General features: G+C 45.7%; 1 long non-coding RNA gene and 1 pseudogene across 1 annotated transcript; both read left to right on the forward strand.

Moving 5' to 3' along the window:
* The first annotated feature begins 126 nt into the window (after positions 1-126).
* LOC135566751 (uncharacterized) lies at positions 127-20,348 on the forward strand. The gene is made up of 3 exons (XR_010462176.1): positions 127-218; positions 1,347-1,469; positions 20,290-20,348. It is a non-coding gene; the product is annotated as an uncharacterized LOC135566751 (long non-coding RNA).
* Positions 20,349-20,384: 36 nt separating this feature from the next.
* On the forward strand, positions 20,385-23,023 carry LOC135566752 (poly(rC)-binding protein 3-like; annotated as a pseudogene).
* The last annotated feature ends 42 nt before the right edge of the window (positions 23,024-23,065 follow it).

The raw sequence follows: 23,065 nt of genomic DNA on the forward strand, positions 1-23,065 counted from the left end.
GCATTTCAGGGGGTCCAATAGGGGAAATCAGAAATAATAATGGAAAGCGGTTGATTGAGGATAGTCAATGTTCAATCAAAACTCACATTTAACCCCTGCCTGCAAATGTTTGACTCTTTCTCTAGTCTCCGGGTGGATTTGAAGTGGAGACGTGGAATCTTCCATGTTATTCTGGAATGTGGGATAAGACAGGGTCCCATGATATGGACCCCTCTTCGGTAAGAACAGCATGATCTTCTGACATTACCCATTAGGCTGATAATCAACACACGCACACACACACACACGCATACACTTCTTCACACAATATAAGGAGGTTGTTATTTTCAGCTGCAGCAGAAGGGAATGCTACTAATTTGAGTTTTTTGTTGAGTTTAGTAATGATGAAAGTCATTTAAGCATACACTAATGGTGTAGGTCCACATACTGTATGGTGTTTGTTCTGCCTTTTAGCCAGGGGTGGACTGACCATCTGGCATTTTGGGCAAATGCCAGATGGGCTGGTCCAGTTTTAGCCCATTGGGCCTGTCTAACTTGGGTTTGTTGTGCAAAATTATCTTTATCTGAATAATATAGGGGGCCTCAAGGAATAAAATGGGCCGTTGTGGGGCCTCAAGAAAAAAAATGGGCCTTTATACGGGCCTCAAGGAAAACTATGGGCCAATATGTTAAAAATGCCAGAGCCGATTTCGGCCCCCAGTTTTATTATCTTTGACCTAGAAGTGGAGGCTTTCACCTACTGGAGAAATACTAAAAGATGAGATGTTCCATAACCTGTAGGTAGGTAGGAGTGGTTCTGAACGGATAGTTCATCACTTCTGCTCTTTTCTATAACCTGTAAGAAACACTATATATGGTCTATTCTTGGCATGTAGGTTTCTTACTTATGGTTGGCACAAATTGAGACATGGGGAGGGGAATGGGCAGGTTATACTGTGTGCAAATTAATTACTGTAGTATTTCTATAGTTTAAAAAATGTTTTTGCAGACATTACTGTAGTATTTATGATGATTTTGCTGATATATAGTATATTGTAAATGTTATTGTATTCATGTACTACAAAATGATATAGTAATACTACACATGATCGAGGCATACTTCAGTGTGTAGTATAGTATTCACAGTATACTAGAGTTTACTACAAAATTATATAGTAAGTACTGTAGTACTCTCTAGTAAACTGAAGCATTTTTTCATGTGGGCTGAAATGATTTATTTTACAGTATGCTCTATTTTTACAATACAGCGTTTCAGTCATATATATTCAAATATATCTGGGATTTAAAAAAGCTGCAGTGGTATGTATGTATTCTTAATGGTTCTTGTGTTTTCCTCCTCTCTCTAGAATGGGTTGATGCTGGTCCTGCTGGAGCTGATGATCTGAACCAGTCTGTCAGCCACCTAGCTCCCCCTCCTCCAAACACAACCACTGCCCATGTCCTGATCCCAGTGGTCCAGCTTGTCTGTGGTAAGTCCCTCCTTACCCCTCCCCTGCCCTCCCTCCCCTACCCTCCCTCCCTGCCCTGCCCACTCCTCTTTAGTTTTTTTCTATTAAAAGCACATTAAGTCTATGTAACTAAAGGCGTCCAGTGCAGTCCATATACCCAAGGCCTATACCCAAGGCCTATACCCAAGGCCTACACCCAAGCCCCTGCACCCATAGCCTATGCAGGCCTATACCCAAGGCCTAGGCCCCACCCAAGGCCTACACCCAGGCCTGCACCCAGGCCTACACCAAGGCCCCTGCCCAAGGCCTATGCCCAAGGCCCTACACCCAAGGCCTATACCCAGACCTATAACCCAAGGCGCTTCCGGGCGCCGACAGAGATAGCCGCCTCGCCGCGTTCCTAGGGAAACTATGCAGTTTTTTGTTTTTTTTACGTGTTATTTCTTATGTTAGTACCCCAGGTCTTGGTTTCATTACATACAGCGAGAAGAACTACTGAATATAAGAGCAGCGTCAACTCACCATCGTCGACCAAGAATATGACTTTCATGAAGCCAGATCCCCTGTGTTCTGCCAGCTGGCTGGTGTGTTTCACGGACATATTCAAGTCAATCCCTATCCCAGTCTGCTGTTCCCACATGCTTCAAGAGGGCCACCATTGTTCCTGTTCTCCAAGAAAGCTAAGGTAACTGGCCTATACCCAAGGCCTATACCCAAGGCCTATACCCAGAGCCCTACACCCAAGGCCTACACCAGAGCCTATACCCAAGGCGTACACCCAAGGCCTACCCAAGGCCTACACCCCAAGGCCCTACACCCAGGGCCTACACCCAGGCCCCTGCACCCAGGCCCTACACCCAAGGCCCTATACCCAGGCCTATACCCAAGGCATATACTCAAAGGGGTACACCCAAGGCCTATACCCAAGGCCTACCCAAGGCACACCCAAGACCTATACTTGAGGCCTATGCCCTTAAGGCCCTATGCCCACAAGGCCTATCACCCCAGGCCTATGCCCAGGAGCCCTGTACCCCAGGGGCCTATACACAAGGCGTGCACCCAAGGCCTATACCCAAGGCCTATGCCCAGAGGCCTACACCCAAGGCCTATGCCAAGGCCTATACCCAGACCTACACCCAGGCCTATACCCAGGCCCCTATACCCAAGGCCTATAACCAGGCGTACACCCAAGGCCTATACCCAGGCCTATACCCAGACCACCCAGAAGGCCTGCCCAGGAAGACCTATACCCAAGGCATATACTCAAGGGGTACACCCAAGGCCTATACCAAGGCGTACACCCAAGGCCTATACCCAAGGCCTATGCCAGGAGCCTACACACCCAAGGCCTATACCCAGGCCTATACCAAGGCATATACTCAAGGGGTACACCCAAGGCCTATACCCAAGGCCTATGCCAAGCCCCTACACCCAAGGCCTATACCCAAGGCCCTATACCCCAAGGCCTATGCCCAAGGCCTGCACCCAAGGCCTATGCCAAGGCCTATGCCCAGGCCTACACCCAAGGCCTATGCCCAAGGCCTATGCCAGGCCCCTACACCCAAGGCCTATACCCAAGAGCCTATGCCAAGAGCATATACTCAAGGGGTACACCCAAGGCCTATACCCAAAGGCGTACACCCAAGGCCTGCCCAAGGCCTATGCCCAGAGCCCTACACCCAAGGCCTATACCCAAGGCCTATACCCAAGGCATATACTCAAGGGGTACACCCAAGGCCTATACCCAAGGCCTATACCCAAGGCCTATACCCAAGGCGTACACCCAAGGCCTATACCCAAGGCCTATACCCAAGCTGTTGCTAAGTTTAATGTGTAGTGCCAGGGTTGCAAAGGGCCATCTCTGAGGGTCTGGTGACTTTCTTTGCATCTCGCCTCTGTCTGTTTGTTGTGCCACTGTCAACACGCACGCACACACGCACGCACGCACGCACGCACGCACACACACACACACACACACACTTGGGGCTAAGGCCACTCTCCCTCTGACACCCAGGGTAACTTGTGTCCTTTGTCACCGCAACTGGCTCTGCCACACTGGCAGCTTTAGCTTACAGCCAGTCAGTGCAGGAGTGTGCAAGTGCAGGCATTTGTGTGTCATTTCTTGTGCATTTGGTGCCTGTGTGTGTGGTCTGTAGCCTACTTGTCAGGGATAAACATGTGTCCCAGTCTCCAAGCTTTAAGTCCTCACTGTGCCACACAAGTGGGTGGTGAATGATGATACATACAGTATGATTAGAAGCCTCTTACTTGGGCCCTTCTGTGATGTATTCTACAGTGTTTGTATAGTCGTCCCGGTCACCAAGCTATGAGATTGAAGACCTACGGGTGAGAACATGCCACCTCCCTCTGTACATGTGGGTGAGATGCTCGGGTGCCAGTTCAACTGGCGTGGTCAGGATTCAATTTATATCACACTAATGTGTCGGCAGTGATAGACAAAGTGTTACATTGACCCTGCATCAACAGCGCAGGTATAAACAGGCACACACACACACACATCTCTCTCAACTACCAGCAAAATGTACACAGTCATTAATCATCTCAAAACAAGTGATGTATGCTTCAGATACCCTACGAGAAGACAGTCGAACAGAGAGGGAGGAGAAAAAAGAGAGAGGAGGAAGAGAGAGTAGAACACAGAGAGACCCTAGAGCATGGTACATGTAGCTTTATCCATCTAAACACAAAGGGAGACAAAGTCCCCTCTCTCTTCTGTGCCCTCTGCAGATCCTTAATGGAAGAGACAGATATTACAGAGTACCACTAGAGCTTCCACTAGCTGCACCCCCGCAGTACTCTGGCTGGTTATAATCTCGGTCCTATATCCATGAGTGGTGCAGTACTCTGGCTGGTTATAATCTCTGTCCTGTATCCATGGTGGTGCAGTATTCTGGCTGGTTATAGTCTATGTCCTGTATCCATGGTGGTGCAGTACTCTGGCTGGTTATAATCTCTGTCCTATATCCATGGTGATGCAGTACTCTGGCTGGATTTATAATCTCTGTCCTATATCCATGGTGGTGCAGTACTCTGGCTGTTTTATAATCTCTGTCCTGTATCCATGGTGGTGCAGTACTCTGGCTGGTTATAGTCCCGGTTATAATCTCTGTCCTATATCCATGGTGATGCAGTACTCTGGCTGGTTATAGTCTCTGTCCTGTATCCATGGTGATGCAGTACTCTGGCTGTTATAATCTCTCCTATATCCATGGTGGTGCAGTACTCTGGCTGGTTTATAATCTCCTTATCCATGGTGAATACTCTGGCTGGTTATAATCTCTGTCCTGTATCCCTGGTGGTGCAGTACTCTGGCTGGTTATAATCTCTGTCCTATATCCATGGTGGCGCAGTACTCTGGCTGGTTATAATCTCTGTCCTATATCCATGGTGATGCAGTACTCTGTCTGGTTATAGTCTCTGTCCTATATCCATGGTGGTGCAGTACTGTGGCTGGTTATAATCTCTGTTCTGTATCCATGGTGGTGCAGTACTCTGGCTGGTTATAATCTCTGTCCTATATCCATGGTGGTGCAGTACTCTGGCTGGTTATAATCTCTGTCCTTTATCCATGGTGATGCAGTACTCTGGCTGGTTATAGTCTCTGTCCTTTATCCATGGTGGTGCAGTACTCTGTCTGGTTATAGTCTCTGTCCTATATCCATGGTGATGCAGTACTCTGTCTGGTTATAGTCTCTGTCCTATATCCATGGTGGTGCAGTACTGTGGCTGGTTATAGTCTCTGTCCTTTATCCATGGTGGTGCAGTACTCTGTCTGGTTATAATCTCTGTCCTATATCCATGGTGATGCAGTACTCTGTCTGGTTATAGTCTCTGTCCTATATCCATGGTGGTGCAGTACTGGCTGGTTATAATCTCTGTTCTGTATCCATGGTGGTGCAGTACTCTGGCTGGTTATAATCTCTGTCCTATATCCATGGTGGTGCAGTACTCTGGCTGGTTATAATCTCTGTCCTTTATCCATGGTGATGCAGTACTCTGGCTGGTTATAGTCTCTGTCCTTTATCCATGGTGGTGCAGTACTCTGGCTGGTTATAATCTCTGTCCTTTATCCATGGTGATGCAGTACTCTGGCTGGTTGTAGTCTCTGTATCCATGGTGGTGCAGTACTGTGGCTGGTTATAATCTCTCCCTTATCCATGGTGGTGCAGTACTCTGGCTGGTTATAATCTCTGTCCTTTATCCATGGTGATGCAGTACTCTGGCTGGTTATAGTCTCTGTCCTTTATCCATGGTGGTGCAGTACTCTGGCTGGTTGTAGTCTCTGTCCTATATCCATGGTGATGCAGTACTCTGTCTGGTTATAGTCTCTGTCCTATATCCATGGTGGTGCAGTACTGTGGCTGGTTATAATCTCTGTCCTGTATTCATGGTGGTGCAGTACTCTGGCTGGTCATAATCTCTGTCCTGTATCCATGGTGGTGCAGTACTCTGGCTGGTTATAATCTCTGTCCTATATCCATGGTGATGCAGTACTCTGGCTGGTTATAATCTCTGTCCTATATCCATGGTGGTGCAGTACTCTGGCTGGTTATAATCTCTGTCCTGTATCCATGGTGGTGCAGTACTCTGGCTGGTTGTAATCTCTGTTCTATATCCATGGTGATGCAGTACTCTGGCTGGTTATAGTCTCTGTCCTATATCCATGGTGATGCAGTACTCTGGCTGGTTATATTCTCTGTCCTGTTGTCCTGTATTCATGGTGCTGCAGTAAATTGGCTGGTTATAATCTCTGTCATGTTGTCCTGTTTTCATGGTGGTGCTGTACTTTGGCTGGTTATAGTCTCTGTCCTGACCTACATGGTGGTGCATGTCATCACATAGCACTAAACTCGTTTATATCCAGATGTCTGATATCATCACTAATTCTAACCATGGATGGATTTTCCATTATTGTGGTCATTTGATTGGATTAGTGTAACTTGTACTGCATAGGATATGTTATTTAAGCAATAACGCCCAGGGGTGTGTGGTATATAGTCAATATATCACGTCTAAGGGTTGGTCTTATGCACAGCGCGGTGCGGGTGCCTGGACACAGCCCTTAGCCGTGGTATATTGGCCATTTACCACAAACCCCTGGTGCCTATATTGCTATTATAAACTGGTTACCAACGTAATTAGAGCATTAAAAATAAATGTTTTATCATACCAGTGGTATACGGTCTGATATACCACGGCTGTCAGCCAATCAGCATTCAGGGCTTGAACCACCCAGTTTATAATGTCTTATAGAACACTGACAAATCTACAAATCGCGCATTGAGAAATTATGTCTCAAAAACACCAATCTGTTGAGGAGGTGAATAGCGTCAGTGAATGTTGCATTTGATTAGAAGTTGAAAGGACTATTCCTCTGTATATACGGACACTGGCATTACTAAAGGAAGACCACATACGACACGTGACACAAGAGACAGACCAACACGGTTAAGTTCCATTTCACCCCATTCATTATTGGTTTTAGCTGCAAGGCAATGTGGACCCATTACTGGCTGCATTGACCACATCAGTGGAGAGGGTCAGGCCATATTTTCCATTAGGGGCTGGGATTGTTTGTGTGGATTATGGGGCTGTGGGGGCACAGAGGGAAGGGAGGTTTTTTAGAAAGGGAGGGAGAGGAAGCTGCCCGGCAGAGGAGGTCTGTTGTTTTGACTGAGACAGAAGAAGTGCCGTGCACTCTTATCCCCACTTGGTGTGTAATGCTGATCATTGGGATGAAAAGATGGTCAAAGATTACACACGACTCTATTCTATGATCAACACCGGACATCAGGGCCCAGTTTTTCAAAAGCGTGCCCAGAAATATAAAATGCCTAGAAATAGAATGAATAGAGCGGGAGTCCCCATTCAAGTCAGTGATACGTCTGTCCTATTCATTCTATTTCTATGCATTTAATCTATCAATAGTAAATCCATATAGATAACTTTAGAAATACTGGGCCCTTGTTAAACTTGTTAAAGCACCATTCTGCATGGTGTAAAGTATGTTGTAAGACAAATCAATAATGGCGTTTTTAATGATCCTGCAGCCCAGGATACATCAGTTGGTTGTATAAAAAGTATTGAGTATTGATATAAAATGTTCATTGGGTCAGGGGAAGTGCTTAGATAATCACCTCCCCAAAAAGTCCCTTCAAAAAGTCCCCCCCCACACACACACACACATTCACACACACACACACACACACACATAGACACACTCACACAACACTCATTATTTGGTACCTCAGCCCCGCCTCCTTCAGTCACCACGTCAACAATCACTGGCGGGATCGACTGTTCCTCTGATCCCTCTCTCCCTCGCTCCCTCTCTCCTTCCGCCCTTCTGCCTCCATCAGGCCTGCCTGTTCCTGACAGGGGACTGGGGTGGCTATGGGAAGGAGTGCTTCTCCCACCGAGGGCTAGTCTGGGTTGGGCTGAGCTGGGCTGGTCACCTTGCTGGAGGCTATGAGGGAAAGTTTACATATAGAAGCAGGCCAGCCAGCCCATACCTCAGAGTGTCCGTTGTCCTCCATGTTTGTCTGATCCCAAATTGAACCTCCATCTCCTCCTCTGGAACTTTCCCTTCATCTGAACCGGTAATGCTGTATACTGCCTGACCATATGAATACTACTAGGTAAAGAGGCCTTCTATAAGACTCACTCTGGACCTTTTGCATGGACTTGAGATGTAAATATCCTTGCCATCTCAGCGCATAATTAGTATGTGTGGTTGCTATAGGGGTTTTGTATATGTTTATAGTAAAACATGCACTGTGACTGCCTTGGGATATGGAGAATACATTGGTCATGTCCCAATACTCTCAAATGTATTTCCTTCTTTATTTCCTTTCCTTCATGAGCACTGATAGGTGCAACGACTGGGACATGTTTCCCAGTTCCACAATATCACTTTTTCACCTATCAAGTCCTTTCAGACCAGTGGGCCCTAAGGGAAGGAGACAAGGAGGGCTGTCTAAACTATGGGGGACAAGGCCTTAATAACTTGAGAAAAAATGGTAAAGTTCAAGTCTGTGTCTGTGGGGCTTCCACCATGTACTCTTGGTTTTGAAGGAGAGCCAACAGCGTTATTTGAATATAAAGCAGATTCCCTGTGACACTGTGCTTCTCTCAGCTTCTTGTGATTCAATGTGAGCAAATTTAATGCTCTATTTGTGGTATTCTCCATGGGCCAATCGACAGGCGGGGGCGGTAGGGGCGGGTGTTTTTTGGGGGATAGATAGATAGATGTTGAGTGTTTAAGAGGACATATTTAAACCGAGATATGCTTCTTGCTTCCCTCTGAACAATTTAAATTTAGGTGGGACACGCTCCTCATTGTTTGTGTTGCCCCTAATCCAATGCCCGTCGCCCACATCGCCCCCTCAACCCCCCACCCCCTAAACCCTACATTCTGTCTGTGCTGCTGGGTCCCTGCACAACTGTCCATCTGACACCGGGTTGGATTTTAGCTGGATTGGATAATCTGGGCGGGATGCCTCTAAAGCTCCCTGTAATTCCACAAACACTCACACACGCAGATTAAAGCCAGCCGGGAGGAGCCAGGTTGGTTGAGGGCGGCTGGATGTTACGACAGACATGTGATGTGGGGTTTGGGCTTTGACCTCTGTATCGCCATCTCTCTACCAACCTCATCCTCCAGGGCACACAGACCACCACGCCAACCCACAAACCAACCACCCTGGTAGTCCCTTGTCACAGACGTTGGGGGTCTGTGGGTTTGTGCTGGTGTTCCTTAGCGGTTGTTGTATCTGAAAATACTTTGAGTGTTGTGTTCATGATCAGCAAGAGAAGAAGGCGGTGGGTTGGTGTGTTGGTGGGTTGGTGAGTTGGTGGATTGGTGGGTTGGTGGGTTTGTGAGTTGGTGGGTTGGTGGGTGAACAATTGACCTACAGGACAGGCGAGTGCCTGGGGGTGGCTATGCAGACTTTGACACCCCGCCTCGTGAGACATGCCCCAATGCCAGTGTGCCTCACTAGGCACCCCCTTTGTTCCGTTTGGGGGTCGGGGAAGGGGGACGGTGACCCCATCCCGCCTCATCATACAGCCTATTTACAGTAGACCACAACATCGTAAGTGTAGTCAGGGTATCACACTGCCACAAATTGTTCGGCTAGGATGCAAGGCTGTTTCATTTCGTCATTTTATTTACAGAGGGTCACGGGTTCTCTGTCTCGCCCATGTGATTTGGCCTTTCCAACCAATCAGATATCCCGATTCAGACTGGGCATAGCAAAGGGGAGAGGAAAAAATCCTTTCATTCTGTGTTTTTTAATCTTTTGCGAAGCCGTCGAAAGTGGTCGCCATCTGTTTTACGCTGCACGAAGGTAATGCCTATTTTTCAGCTTCTAGATCAGGTTTGAGGAAGGCCTCTGATGAGTCAATGGTCATATTGTTACTATTCAAATATGTATTTATTTTTATAAACACATATGGTGGAAATGTAAAATAGTGCAATTGACTGTATCATATGTGCGTACAGTAGGCTAGTGTTAAACCATATGTAAAAAGGCTTCATGGGTAGTCTCCTGGCTTTAAACTGGCAGCAGAGATATTGGCCAATGTTGAGTTGGGAAATGTCTTCAATAATTAATGAATGTCTGTAGAGTTATCGTTAAGTGGCGCGGGAACAGCAGCCGTTGACATGTTGCGAGTTTATTATCTCAATCCCATCGTTATTTGAAACCCCTTTGTTTTGTAATACAGTGGACATCGATCTGACTCCATTGTTTTAGCCGTTGCTCTTAGTGTGTCCTTCATTAGGCAAATACAAAAGGTGTTGCGACCCCATGTGTGTGCTGTGAAAGTATTTCTGTATTCCCTTGAGAATCGCCGGTTAGCTTGTTGGTTGGTTGGACCCCTTTCTTTGTGGTCCCTCCATGTTCCTAACTATTGACTCACCTTGCTGATCATATAAATTGGGCTAATTGTTTAATGGAATTATCGGTTAATTGTTCCTTTAAGGTGGGTTCTAATGACATTGTGATGTTTTGCAGATCAGAAGTGGCGTCGTTCTATTGCGATAGGTTCCGCTGACCTTGTCCACACGGAATGGTAACAGAACCTGATAGCCCATGAGATGGATGTATCTAGTCCTCTGACCATTATCCAATCATCCTCACTATCAAATTAGCTCTCTTGATGGTGTTCTTGATCTGGAGGAACAGTCAACGTGTCATTTGGCATTATCACTAATTCATGTGAACCGTGGGATTGAACGTACGTTTCCTCTGTAATGGTTAGGACAGGTTTTAAAAGATCACATAATTGTTAAAATATTGCAGAATCGACATCTCAAATAACAATACCGAAGGCTGGCACTATTTTTTTGTTGTTGAAATGATCAAATTGATATTTGTATTGGAATTTAGAAAACAAAATATCATTGTAATCTATCAAGGATGTAAAAATACTAGGATCAAAAATTATATTATAGAATTTAAAAATTATTTTAAAAAGATATGTGTTTACACTCGACCCATTTAACATGACTGTGATCTGTAAATCCATGCATGCTCATTCAGCGGAGCCTTGACTTAGGGACAAGCTGTGATCTCATGTACATTTGTGGGAAATCTAAGATGGCCGACCGCATGCTCTTCTTTTACCACCACAGCCACAGTACAACATGGTAATGCTACAACGCAAAACGGGGTCTACATTCTCTATCCCGTCGTAGGCAATGGCACATTTTACAACCCCATTTTGTGATTGGATTCTAATTAGGGGACAGTGACAAGTGTTTTTGGGGCCACCCATGCCCCAACCCTCTCTCCAGTGTCGCCTGGCCTGGTGAGGGCACTACACAGTGAAAGGGAGTGAGTGGTCGCCCCCGTTTTGACTGTGATGTAGGCTGAGGTCTCAGCGAGGGGGTGGCTGATCTAGAGTGACAGCTCTAGAGTGTACTGTCACAGCCGGGTAGAGGAGAGGACGCCCACTCCCCACCTCCCCCTTCTCCCCCCCATCACACGGCAACAAAAGCCTAGTTAGCGTCAGATGAGACCAGAGCTGCTGCTCACATCTCAGTGTCCTGCATCTACAACACATTCTATTCTATTCTATTCTTTATTCATTGTCCCCCATGTAAGAGTTTCTTTTTCAAAGGAAGATCTGACAACTTGGGTGGGTGCAATTCTGTCTCTGACCACTTGGTACAACAACAAGTATATTTGGTTATTTTATTTTCCAACAGCAACACAAGTTCAACTTGAATATCTAATATCAACATGTACTTCTCTGCTGTCCACTGTGGCCCTTACCTACTGACAGCAGTAGAATGATGATTTTACAGGCTCAGTAAAAGCCAGTGACAGGCTCAGTCATGCAGGAGGAGACGGTTCTGCCTGAGTCATGAAAGTAGATGGAGTTCTTCATATGGGTTTCCTTCTGTGACATCCTCATGGTATTGAGGATACATAGGACATCCTTAAGGCACAACATAGGCCGTCTAAAGGTTAGAGGTGAGAGGTGATTGAATCGGCATATCGGTGCTATTTGAGGTGCTGACTTGCTTTTAGTGAGTAGTTCACTGCAGCCATTTTCCTAATGAAAAGTCTGTTTAGTGCGTTCAGAATGTAGAATGGACTGGATCCCCTGGCTGACGTTTCTCTTGGCTCCTCATAACAGATTACAATGCTGCGTCACTCATCTCTTATCTTTGCCAGCAGACGTGTATTCCCTTTTCTAGTTTTCTTGTGTGTTAACGCATGCTCTATTAATTACACTATGATTGAGCTCAAAGGTCATTTGTAGAATCGGGGTCAATTAGAGTCGGAGCAGGCAAACATACAGAGTACATGAATGTAGGGTGCACTGCTTGTGAGGAGCCAATGTCTTGAGTCACCCTCAGTTTAGTGGTCTCCCTCTCTCTGCTTTGGCTTACAAGTGTATGCTTACGGAGGGTTTATATCAAAATCATAACAGCATATCTCTAGTTCGGTGGATTAAAATGGAACAGATGACGGGGCTTTGGCCTAGATTATACTGCAAGTTCTGTCCTCCATTTTCCCATTCCTCAGATCTCAGTCTTTTCTCACGTGCCCTGTAAGAGCCTTTGGGTTGATGTTTCATATAATCAGTCTCTGACTTTGTGGAATTTTCAAACAAAACACATTTTCCAACACAATCTCCAATCTCTAATAAGGAAATCTTAAAGATGCTGATTGCATGTTCTCTTTGGTCTAAGCTTGAGCAAGCATACAGTATGCACATGCACCAACTCACACACATGCACATACACCAACTCACACACATGCACATGCACCAACTCACACATGCACATGCACCAACTCACACACATGCACATGCACCAACTCACACACATGCACATGCACCAACTCACACAGCTGACCGGAAGCAGGGAAGGGCAGCGGTGAGGCCGGATAAGGTGAGGCAACACTGCAGAGAAAATTGCTGGCTCATTTCTACAGTGCATGATAAGACTGCAGTGCTGATCCACTTCCAGTCAGTGCATTCCTTTCTTTTGCCCAGCACTAATCAAGGCATCTGGACGGCCTCTGTCTGTCAGTCACCCAATTCTCCCAAATACCTTTCTCTCCATTTCTTCTTTCCTTCCTGACTGCTGACAGAATCATTTCAGGTGATCAGTGATGGCGTCACTTCTATTTAAGTCTCACCTGTCTCAGTGGAGGGCCGTGACTGTAGTCACTCAGAGCTCTCTCCTGCCCACCCCTTCAGATACTGAAGGCAGCTATCTTTTCATATTTAGTCAAGTGTTCTCGGTCACTCACAGTCCAGTGGTTCTACATAAGGGAGGCATCCTCCATTGTTAGCTCTACATTAAAGAGCCAAGGAATGAAAAGAAAGACAGGCAGATGTAAAGCTTCTTCTCCAGGAGTGATGCTGCACTGGGCTGAGGGCAGGCAGGGCAGCAGACGAAGGGAGAGATGAAAGAAAAGGAAGAGCCATTTTGTGCACGGTGTTGTCCACCCGAGCGTAAAGCGTGATTAATTCAATAGCAGAGCACCATAGAGGAGGAGGCCAGCAGCTCTGCAGCTCAACATAGCTCTCTCTGACCCACTTACTAACTACATCAGATGTCACGAGAAATACTGCTCTCTCTCTCTACCACTTTCTCTCTCTCTACCTCTTTCTATCTCTACCTCTTTCTATCTCTATCTCCATCTCTCTACCTCTTACTCTCTCTATATACCTCTTTCTATCTCTATTGCTCTCTCTCTCTCTCTCTCTCTACCACTCTCTCTCTCTACCTCTTTCTATCTCTATCTCCATCTCTCTCTACCTCTTTCTCTCTATACCTCTTTCTATCTCTATCGCTCTCCCCCCTCTGTCTCTCTCTACCACTTTCTCTCTCCATCTCTCTCTCTCTCTCTCTCTACCTCTTTCTCTCTCTTTCTCTATCACTCTCTCTACCTCTCTCTCTCTCTCTATCGCTCTCCCTCTACCTCTTTCTCTCTCTATCTCCCTTTTTCTTTATTTCCAACTTGTTGATGTAATAACTCTGTTAACAGAGAGGATTGAGAATGGTCAACACATACATTGTGCAGAGCATAGAAAATATACTTGAAAACACTATTGGTCAAATGCAGACAATTGGTTTTGATAATGTAGTGTTCGGTCGGACGCATTTATTAACCTTCACTCTGTTGCCTCACTCTTGAGTACAGTGGTATTGTGTCCTGAATTGCATCCCCTACTAATAGATTCTAATACATAACTGATTGCGCTCAGATTCAAATGTGAACGGTTTGGGATTAAATTAAATATCATTCAACCAAGGGACACAATAGGCACATTTGAAGATAAAACAGGATTTGGGATTTTAAATGTCTTTTTTTTATGCTGCCGCTGTCTCAAATATAGTTCCGTCTGAGAATGGTGCCTAGCTGTTGAAATAAAAAGCAAGTTGACTGGAAGGCATGGATGGGGCATGGATGAATCATGAGTCTGTGACCTAATTCTATTGTGCTGCAGTGGATGAGGGAGAAGGTAGTGGATGGTAGGAGAGCTATTCAAACACACCACCAGGCACCACGAGAGAAAATACATTCTCATTTCAGCCACACATGACGACTCTCAGGAGGTGTGGACCCGATTGGAGTCTATATGATTTGTTTTCTGCATGCCGTCTTTTGAAGAATGCTTCAAATACTCAACCCAATTCCAAGGCATTTCCATCACCATGTCTGCCTTCACGAAGACCAGAAGTGGTAGCTACATATAAACCAGTAATTTTATTACAATACCACAGAGAGTGGTTACATCCTCTCATCTAGTTCTATCACCAAAATACCACAAATAACCCCAGTAACCCCTGGCTCCAGCAGTCCATTGTGCCACGGTCCCAGCCAGCCTACCACTCCCCACGTGCACCCCCCCCACACACACACACACTTGGTTTTAGTGGGTTTATTTTCTGTCCCTGCCCAGGCCCTGTGGCAGACCTGCACCACTGGCCTGGCTCTTAAAACCCGGATTAAGGCTTTTATGTAATCTGACCTCTAGGAGATTGGAGAGAGACAGCTGGTTGCAGAACCCTTTCCTCCCTTATCTCAGAGAACTCCGGTGGCCTCCACTCTCTCCGTTTGGCCTATCATTTGGCCTACTCGCTCTTTCCTTCTTTCTTTCTACAACGGGTTGGTCAAAGCAAGCATTGTGATTGGTTGAGATGTGTTCTAGGCCATACACAAACAAACAGTTTAGCAGGGGTAAGCCTATGACATAAACATGGACATCTTGTTTTCTGTTCCATCTGAGAAATCTCTACGCATCTAGTGTCTCATCAGCCCAGCCAGCCAATTCATTAACTTGGTTTCCACTGCAAAAGCATCTTGACATTTTTTCCCCATGTTTCTAGCTTAATATTTGGGTTTTATAACAACAGGGTTTGTCCAAACATCGCTGTCTGACTCTTGACATTTGCAACATTGTTTCAATATTGAAATTCGATCTCCACTGTCCTATTAAGAATTAACGTGTCAGGGACGAGATGGACATCTTTTCTCAGCCAGTCGAAATCAACATCGTTTTTATGGATACATACAAAGAAATTGAATGCAGAAACATTTGCTGTTATTCTAGCTGCACGGTTTGACGTGACTGTGTTAGCCGTAGTTGGCTAGCAAGCAATGGATAAGAATGTTGCCAGCCATCATGGCAACGGAACATTTAGAATGATATCCATAGATCTAGAACGGGAAATCTTTTCTCAACTAGTCGAAATCATGAATCAGTATCCTTTATGGATACAGAGATACGCCTCGCTCAAGGCGTTCCTAGAAACTATGCAGTTTTTTGTTTTTTTACGCGTTATTTCTTACATTAGTACCCCAGGTCATCTTAGGTTTCATTACATACAGTCGTGAAGAACTACTGAATATAAGATCAGCGTCAACTCACCATCAGTACGACCAAGAATATGTTTTCCGCAACACGGATCCTGTGTTCTGCCTTACAAACAGGACAACGGAATGGATCGCATGCAGCGACAGAAGGAAACGACTCCGAAAAGAGGGAAACGTAGCGGTCTTCTGGTCAGACGGACAAGGGCACATCGCAAGCACCACTCCCCAGCATACTTCTTGCCAATGTCCAGTCTCTTGACACCAAGGTTGATGAAATCCGAGCAAGGGAAGCATACCAGAGGGACACCAGAGACTGCAACGTTCTCTGCTTCACGGAAACATGGCTTACTGGGAAGACGCTATCCGATGCGGTGCAGCCAACGGGTTTCTCCACGCATCGCGCCGACAGAAACAAACATCTTTCTGGTAAGAAGAGCTAAGCGGGGCGTATGCCTCATGACTAACGAGACATGGTGTGATGAAGGAAACATACAGGAACTCAAATCCTTCTGTTCACCTGATTTAGAATTCCTCACAATCAAATGTAGACCGCATTATCTTCCAAGAGAATTCTCTTCGATTATAATCACAGCCGTATATATCCCCCCAAGCAGACACATCGATGGCTCTGAACGAACTTTATTTAACTCTTTGCAAACTGAAACCATTTATCCGGAGGCTGCATTCATTGTAGCTGTGGATTTTTAACAAAAGCTAATCTGAAAACAAGACTCCCCTAAATTTTATCAGCATATCGATTGCGCAACCAGGGTGGTAAAACCTTGGATCATTGTTACTCTAACTTCCGGGCGACGCATATAAGGCCCTGCCCCGCCCCTTTCGGAAAAGCTGACCCACGACTCCATTTTGTTGATCCCTGCCTACAGGCAGAAACTTAAACAAGAGGCTCCCACACTGAGGTCTGTCCAACGCTGGTCAGACCAAGCTGACTCCACACTCCAAGACTGCTTCCATCACGTGGACTGGGACATGTTTCGTATTGCGTCAGATAAAATATTGACGAATACGCTGATTCGTGTGCGAGTTCATTAGAGCGTGCGTTGAAGATGTCGTTCCCATAGCAACGATAAAAACATTCCTAACCAGAAACCGTGGATTGATGGCAGCATTCGCGTGAAACTGAAAGCGCGAACCACTGCTTTTAATCAGGGCAAGGTGTCTGGCAACATGACCGAATACAAACAGTGCAGCTATTCCCCTCCGCCAAGGCTATTAAACAAGCTAAGCGTCAGTACAGAGACAAAGTAGAATCTCAATTCAACGGCTCAGACACAAGAGGCATGTGGCAGGGTCTACAGTCAATCACGGACTACAAGAAGAAACCCAGCCCAGTCAGGACCAGGATGTCTTGCTCCCAGGCAGACTAAATAACTTTTTGCCCGCTTTGAGGACAATACAGTGCCACTGACACGGCCTGCTGCAACGAAAACATGCGGTCTCTCCTTCACTGCAGCCGAGTGAGTAAGACATTTAAACGTGTTAACCCTCGCAAGGCTGCAGGCCCAGACGGCATCCCCTAGCGCCCTCAGAGCATACGCAGACCAGCTGGCTGGTGTGTTTACGGACATATTCAATCAATCCCTATACCAGTCTGCTGTTCCCACATGCTTCAAGAGGGCCACCATTGTTCCTGTTCCCAAGAAAGCTAAGGTAACTGAGTAAACGACTACCGCCACGTAGCACTCACTTCCGTCATCATGAAGTGCTTTGAGAGACTAGTCAAGGACCATATCACCTCCACCCTACCTGACACCCTAGACCCACTCCAATTTGCTTACCGCCCAAATAGGTCCACAGACGATGCAATCTCAACCACACTGCACACTGCCCTAACCCACCTGGACAAGAGGAATACCTATGTGAGAATGCTGTTCATCGACTACAGCTCGGCATTCAACACCATAGTACCCTCCAAGCTCGTCATCAAGCTCGAGACCCTGGGTCTCGACCCAGCCCTGTGCAACTGGGTACTGGACTTCCTGACGGGCCGCCCCAGGTGGTGAGGGTAGGCAACAAACATCTCCTCCCCGCTGATCCTCAACACGGGGCCCCACAAGGGTGCGTCCTGAGCCCTCCTGTACTCCCTGTTCACCCACGACTGCGTGTCCACGCACGCCTCAACTCAATCATCAAGTTTGCGGACGACACAACAGTGGTAGGCTTGATTACCAACAACGGCGAGAGACGGCCTACAGGGAGGGGAGGTGAGGGCCCTCGGAGTGTGGTGTCAGGAAAATAACCTCACACTCAACGTCAACAAAACTAAGGAGATGATTGTGGACTTCAGGAAACAGCAGAGGGAACACCCCTATCCACATCGATGGAACAGTAGTGGAGAGGGCAGCAAGTTTTAAGTTCCTCGGCATACACATCACAGACAAACTGAATTGGTCCACTCACACTGACAGCGTCGTGGAAGAAGGCGCAGCAGCGCCTCTTCAACCTCAGGAGGCTGAAGAAATTCGGCTTGTCACCAAAAGCACTCACAAACTTCTACAGATGCACAATCGAGAGCATCCTGGCGGGCTGTATCACCGCCTGGTACGGCAACTGCTCCGCCCTCAACGTAAGGCTCTCCAGAGGGTAGTGAGGTCTACTGCATAGCGTCACCGGGGCAAACTACCTGCCCTCCAGGACACCTACACCACCCGATGTTACAGGAAGGCCATAAAGATCATCAAGGACATCAACCAGCCCGAACCACTGCCTGTTCACCCCGCTATCATCCAGAAGGCGAGGTCAGTACAGGTGCATCAAAGCTGGGACCGAGAGACTGAAAAACAGCTTCTATCTCAAGGCCATCAGACTGTTAAACAGCCACCACTAACATTGAGTGGCTGCTGCCAACACACTGTCATTGACACTGACCTAACTCCAGCCACTTTAATAATGGGAATTGATGGGAAATGATGTAAATATATCACTAGCCACTTTAAACAATGCTACCTTATATAATGCTACTTTACCCTACATTATTAATCTCATATGCATACGTAATATACTGTACTCTACATCATCGACTGCATCCTTTATGTAATACATGTATCATAACCACTTTAACTATGCCACTTTGTTTACTTTGTCTACATACTCATCTCATATGTATATACTGTACTCGGATACCATCTACTGTATGCTGCTCTGTACCATCAGTCATTCATATATCATATGTACATATTCTTTATCCCCTTACACTGTGTATAAGACAGTAGTTTTAGAATTATTAGTTAGATTACTTGTTGGTTATCACTGCATTGTCGAACTAGAAGCACAAGTATTTAAGCACACTCGCATTAACATCTGCTAACCATGTATTTGACAAATAAATTTGATTTGATTTGATTTTGAAATAAAAAATAAATGGAGTCAAACAACATGAAATGGAGCTACAACTAACCAAGCAAACAACATGAAATGCTATAATCTAATCAATAACCAAACAACATGGAGCTATAACTAACCAACCAAACAACAGCAAACAACATGAAATGGAGCTAATAACTAACCAACCAAACAACATGAAATGGAGCTACAACTAACCAACCAAACAACATGAAATGGAGCTACAACTAACCAACCAAACAACATGAAATGGAGCTACAACTAACCAACCAAACAACATGAAATGGAGCTATAACTAACCAACAACTGAAATGGACCAACCAAACAAACAACATGAAATGGAGCTACAACTAACCAACCAAACAACATGAAATGGAGCTGCCAACTAACCAACCAAACAACATGAAATGGAGCTACAACTAACCAACCAAACAACATGAAATGGAGCTACAACTAACCAACCAAACAACATGAAAACTAACTAACCCAACCAAACAACATGAAATGGAGCTACACCAAAAAACATGAAATGGAGCTACAAAAACATGAAATAACCAACCAAACAACACTGTTATGGCCTTCCTAGTCTCTTATGACAGCCTTAGCTCATTTAGTTCTGGGTTCAGGGATTATGGCCTTCCCTGTCCCTATACTTTTATGATGTACAGGTGTAGGATCTTCACTTGATCACCCTTTTGTTGCTCAGTTTCGTCATTTACATGAAATTCACTGAAAACCAACACTAACACACAGTTATATTAACAGTATTGCACTTTTCATGTAGGCTACTTTTGGACAGCTAAATAGCCTAACCACTGATCAAGCAACATTATGGAGTAAACATTCAAATCCTGTTGCTGCAGGATTCTTTGCTGTGACAATATAGGTCAAATTAAGATCCCAGAGTTAATGATTGTCCTCCAGAGTTAAAGCACTGTCTGCCACTCACAGTCTATAAAACTCTTCCTGTCTGAACAGAACTCGAATGGTATTCATGAGCAGGTTCATTCAAAGATGATATCCATCAATGTTAACCAGTGGTAGTTTGGTAACTCTGTTTCCAGTGGGCCCTGATTATTGAGTGGTCGTGTCTCATCCTTCTTGTCTTGCAGGTGACTGGTTGGCTGGCTGTTCCATAACACTCTCATTGGCCCTGGGACTCCTCTTCTACGCGGATCACACCCCTTCCTTCACATCCAATCCCAACATGGAACCACCACGTGCAAGGCAGCCAGGCGAAGGAGGCCTCAACGTCACCCTCACCATCAGGCTTCTGATGCACGGCAAGCAAGGTACAGTACACACCGCCTGGGTTCCAATACTCATATGGCTTACTTTCCTTATTTCCTTATTCTTCTTCATATTCACTGCAATAGTAATGCGCTGATAGGTTACTGTCAGTCAAGTGTTTTTAGATCAGTGGTTGTGAGGGAGACGAGGAGAGTTCGCTTTTCAAGGTTTTGGGGAGAGTCTCTGTCATGTGTTGAGTTGGACGTTGATGCTAACTGTTGTTGAACCTCTGTTTCTTTACAGGAGGTTGGAAGCATCATTGGAAAGGTAACTATCATGTTCATAAACACATCACAATCGTATGAATATTACAAAACTGTTTTAAGATGAGTACATTTTTTTAATGTGACATCTCTCCGATGTTTTAACTGTTGTCTGTCTGCTGTCTGTTTCTTGTCTGTCTGCTGTCTGTCTTTTCAGAAAGGAGAGACAGTGAAGAAGATGCGTGAAGAGGTAAGTGCAGTATGTATCCCATAATGCACCTTACCCAGTTTAAGAATGCATATTAAATGGATAGTATTCCATTTAGTACTTCATGATCTACTTTATTTCTCTGACTGTGTCTACTGTTTGACCCGCAGAGCGGTGCACGATCAACATCTCTGAGGGAAACTGCCCAGAGCGGATAGTTACTATCACTGACTCCACAGATGCCATCTTTCAAGGCCTTCGCCATGATCGCATACAAGTTTGGAAGAGGTATTCATATACATACATCTCCTCTGGTCGTGGTTCATTTACAAACGGCTGTTTTATTAATTTTTGTGGCAGTTTTAAAATGTTGCTACACCAGGTATTTTAATACACATTATTATGCTGGATATGATCTTTATGGTTTCTTCCCAGGATATAATCAACTCTATGAGCAACAGTCCAGCCACCAGCAAGCCTCCTTCCTGTCACCCCAAGGCCTGGTTGTCCCAGCCAGCCAATGTGGCTCCCTCATAGGGAAAGGAGGCTCCAAAATCAAAAGAAATGAGAGAGGTAAAGAAGGGCATAATTAGTGATAAGGATTGATTGAATTTACTTGACAATTTATTAGTTAGTTAATGATTAATTCGCAAAAGAAGTAAACATAGCCATTACATTTTATTAGTCGTTTGTTTTTAGGAATCGTTCCTACGGCTTGAGGACCAGCTATTTTTCATTGCACCTTACACAGTACACATGCTCAATAACAGTCTTCCCACTTCAGTCCACAGGTGCTCAGGTACAGGTCGCAGGGGACATGCTGCCCAACTCCACTGAACGAGCAGTCACCATCTCAGGAGCCCCGGAAGCCATTATCCAGTGTGTCAAGCAGATCTGTGTTGTCATGCTAGAGGTAGAGTGTGGAGGGATGAAGGAGGAGGGTCTGATTCAGTCCTCCCGGGAATACACAGGAAAATACATTCACACAGACCTTAGGAATCAGCTAAAATGTACAACGTGGATGTACATTTTTTTTTACAGTCTCAAACATCTAAGGAAGGAATTAGGATCTTGGTCAGTATAGACCATGGGACAAAATGATTATAACAATGTTGTAGATGATGGCTTCCCAGGTTGCAATGATATAGCCGACCTATGAGGTAAAATCATGTGATTCCAGTTGTCAGTGTGCTCTTAGACACAACACCTATTTCATGTCACTGCATGCATTCACAGTAAAGAACAATAGTGTGGTGTAGTGAGTGTCACAGACTGTCTTCTCCCAAGGCACTGTCCCTCAGTCTACAAAACCTCTTCCTGTCTTCTCTTCTTTCTTTCTCTCTCTCTCTGTCTCTCGGTCTCTCTCCCGCACTCTCGCTCTCTCTGTCTCTCCGTCTGTCTCTCTATCTATCTATCTCTCTCTCTGTCTCCTCTATCCCTCATCCCACTGCTCTAACACTCTCTCTACCCCTCTTCCCCTCTCCTCCCTCTCCTCAGTCCCCACCGAAAGGTGTCTCACTATCCCCTACCGCCCCCAAGCCTGCCTCCACCCCGTCATTTTTCAGGTGGCCAGGTAAGAGCCGACCCGCTGGGGGCCTCCACTGCCAACCTCAGCCTCTTACTGCAGCACCAGCCACTGCCTGTTAGTGTCACTTCCAGGTTTTATCACTCATCTCCTCACCGCTGCCTCTGCTGGCATGATATCATCACCACCTTCATCATCACCACCATCATCACCAGAACTGGGCTAGCTGCCATTTCAGTGCCAGTTGACTCAGGACTTGATCCTAAACATGATCCAAAAATATGTTGGATGGAGTTGCTGTGCTGGCTGGTGTTGAAATGGAATTCAGCCCAATGCTGACCCCATTATCACACTGTGAACCCCGATGAGCACACATCAATTAGGTCCAAGCACATTCCCCTGACAGTGGGTCCTCGACTCCTTCCTCCAATCACATCTCTCCCCAGCCCTCACGGTAGCCACTCCCACCTGGCTGTTCTCAGCCAGTGCAGTTAACCTGAACCTGATTGATGTGAGGGGTGAAGAACTAGAGAGGGAGTCTAGAGGACAATGGAGGAGCTTGCAATATGATTAAAGAGAGCAGTTATTATTGTAAATAAAATAGTACAATTAAGTTCTATGCCTACCACATTATTTTCCTAAAAATTCAAATAAAATTGCCC

The sequence above is a fragment of the Oncorhynchus nerka genome, unplaced genomic scaffold (genome assembly GCF_034236695.1).
Source record: "Oncorhynchus nerka isolate Pitt River unplaced genomic scaffold, Oner_Uvic_2.0 unplaced_scaffold_3447, whole genome shotgun sequence".
In the NCBI taxonomy this organism is placed as follows: domain Eukaryota; kingdom Metazoa; phylum Chordata; class Actinopteri; order Salmoniformes; family Salmonidae; genus Oncorhynchus; species Oncorhynchus nerka.